Here is a 3,241-nt window from a genome sequence, read left to right on the forward strand (position 1 = left end):
ATAAGATGTAGGTCAAACTACGGTCCATGGGATCAGGGCGGTTCACCTTGGTAAACCAATAAACTTTATACTTCGAGATCCCCGATTTAGAGAACTCCAGGGTTGTCCCTAGAGAACCCTAGGGTTGCCCTAGGGCGCCCTAATCTCGCGTGGGCACCCTGTTTTCAATTTTAGGGTTAACCACGGTCGCCCATGGTGCCCTACAAGAACCCTAATAGGGTTTGGTATGACAAACCAATGCCCAGTCCAATCATCTCTAATCCATCACATGGAAAGAGGGATCTATCCCATACTCGAATGCGCAGCGGAAACAAATCGATTCGGGTTTTTTTCACATCCTATGAATAATCAATAATTAAAATCAAGAGGAATTAATAAAGAATTGCTAACCTGATGAGCCTCAAGTGTTGTTCCTCCAATAGACAGTGGTTCTTCCTCCAATAAGCACTCCAAGCAAACAAATCTGAACCTCCAATGGTGCAGCCAAGGTTCTTCAAGCCAATCCCAGATGCTCTTTAGTTCTTCAAGCACAGATCTGGGTTTCTAAAACCCTAACTCTCAATCACAGTAGAGAGCAACAAGAAGAAGAAGAAGAGATCACAAGAGAGAGAGGGGAGGACCAAAACACATCCAAGAGGGGGCAGGCAAAAAACGTGGAGATTGTGTGCCCCCTCTATGTTTTGGTCCCTTTATATAATAATCGGGTTTAATTAAAACCCTGGATGGATTTAAATAAAACCTTGTGAGAGTTTGACTCTCTCTCTCTCTTTGTTTGGCAGTTCTGTTTAAACTCAATTGCATCTAATTGTTGAAGAAGAAAAATCTAATAGAGATTGATTTAATTAAGGGTAAATTACACTGCCACCCCCTGAGATTTATATTAAATACAGAGTGACCCCCTGGGTTTCTAAATTATACAGCCACACCCCCTGAGTGGACGGTGTTAAATAATACATTTTAAATACCAACTTTGCCCTCTTCTAAAATAGAAAAACTCTTTTTACTGTTGTCTTCTTCCCCAAATTTGAAGTTGCCTCCATGGCTGACCTACAACTCCACTGTATATGTCATCTCTCCCTCATCTCTTCTCCCTCTATTCTCTCTGGGATTTTTTTCCCCCGCTCTCATTCATTCGCTATTAGCCCTAAAAAATCTGCAAACCCAATCTGCTATTCCCTCTGCTTTCACCCATCTAGATGCCCTGATCTTCAGGTCAAACTACGACCTTGAAATTCAATTACCTAAACCTAATTGAAATCCCAACCAAATCTTCTTCCAATCTCACTTCTCCATCCATCCTCAAAAACTTAATCGGTCATTCACCATCTCCATTTCATAACTAAAATCATCCAATCCCATTCTCTATTTCACAGTCCAAACCGAAACCTCTTATTTTCCTTTTGCCTCTGGACCGACCCACTTCATCTCTTTCCTTCCACTAATTGAACCCTTTAATCCATCCCCTTCTTATATTCTTCTTCTCTTTCCTTCCACTAACAAGAACCTCATTCACCGTCTCTTTGATTTTGCTTTCTCACTTTAACTCCAAACAATCATCACCACCGAACCTTCTCCTTCTCTTTTTCTATTTCTTCCATTTTCCTTCCACTACATGAGAACACCCCCACCAGACCTCACCTCTTCCCTTCTACTAACAAAAATCTTAATCTGAGAAACTCGTCTTATCATGATTCATGGGGGTAAAGTTTTTGACGACAGGCAGGGTAAGGGAATGAAGTCGTAAGAGCAGTATCGATTGCTACAAATTATCGGAAGAGGTTTAGTTCTTCTCCAACTCCATGACACTTTTAACTTTCGGAGCATTTGATGAGTAAACAATCGCTTGTCTTCTGGCTAATTCCAATTGAGATTTCCCATCTGAAAACCCCGAAGACTTCTCCCAAGGATATCAGTCATTTGAAGGGTAAGGTTTTTGGTCAGATTCATCAAAGAGGAGAATGAGTTTGAATAAAAAAAATTGCAACGGACACTATACTTTTCTCCTAAGTCTCAACAACAGACACTATGCTTCTATAGCAAAGGGTGTGACCGAGAGAAAGAAACAGGGAATGGGCGAGAAACTGATGGAGGTGAAGAATCAAAACTGCAGAATGTGAGCGACGGAGATGGAGTAATGAGAGGATGGGAAGGGGAGAGAAGTGGTGAGGGACTCCTCTGTTCTACGAGGAGTTGTAGGTATTCATTTATACATCTCTGTTCTGCAGAATGTTGAATAAAAAAATTGCAAGAGACACTATGCTTCAATAGAAAAGGGTGTGAATGAGAGAAAGAAAGAGGGAATGGGCGAGAAACTAATGGAGATGGAGAATCAAAACTGCAAAATGTGAGTGACGGAGATGGAGTAATGAGAGGATAGGAAGGGGGTGATAAGCTCACACCCCTAATAGGGGTTTATTAGTCATTTTATGTCATGAATTACCAACACCTTAGCACTTAACGGGAATGATATAACGGAGTGGGGCTGACTGTAACAACTAACCAAAACTCAAGGGGTGTGGCTGTATAATTTAGAAACACAGGGGGTCGCTCTGTATTTAATACAAACCTCAGGGGGTGGTAGTGTAATTTTTCCTTTAATTAATTGCTTTATTTAAATTTATGGATAATTACAATTAGCACCATATCCATTAATTAAATAAAGAACCAATTATTTTAGCAAATTCTAAATAACTCCCTACATGATAATAAATTGTCATGTACAACCCCCCACTAATCAACACCATCATTATGGAATCTAGGGCATGTACACTTGTACTGCCAAACCCCATTCCATAGTACATGTCCATATAAGAATGTCTGTGCATCTGATCGGGTCCTGCAAAACTCGATAAAACACTTTATTCAAATAATTATATATAATCCATTATTTTATGTAAAATAGATTTTGCAAAAAACCATTTCTAAAACGGCACTGGATTCAGATTTCAATCCGACCATACACAGACAATCTCAATCTTGGTGTTCCCCAATCGGACAGTGGTGACCATGTTGAGTAACTCCTTCACTCACAAAGTGTTCACGCATTCCCAGAACACCGGCTTTGACTCACTTGAGTCTCAGTCATAGATGAACCAAAGAATGCGATCACACTTTGCAGCGACAGGGTTCCCTCAGGTAAAGGGTGTCGGTGACACATGTCTATCCCTTCCTACATCTAGCAATAATACATGAGGGAATCGACAAAGTAGATTCTTCGCCAATACACACATCAATCATGTGA

This window comes from Telopea speciosissima, chromosome 3 (genome assembly GCF_018873765.1).
Source record: "Telopea speciosissima isolate NSW1024214 ecotype Mountain lineage chromosome 3, Tspe_v1, whole genome shotgun sequence".
NCBI lineage: Eukaryota > Viridiplantae > Streptophyta > Magnoliopsida > Proteales > Proteaceae > Telopea > Telopea speciosissima.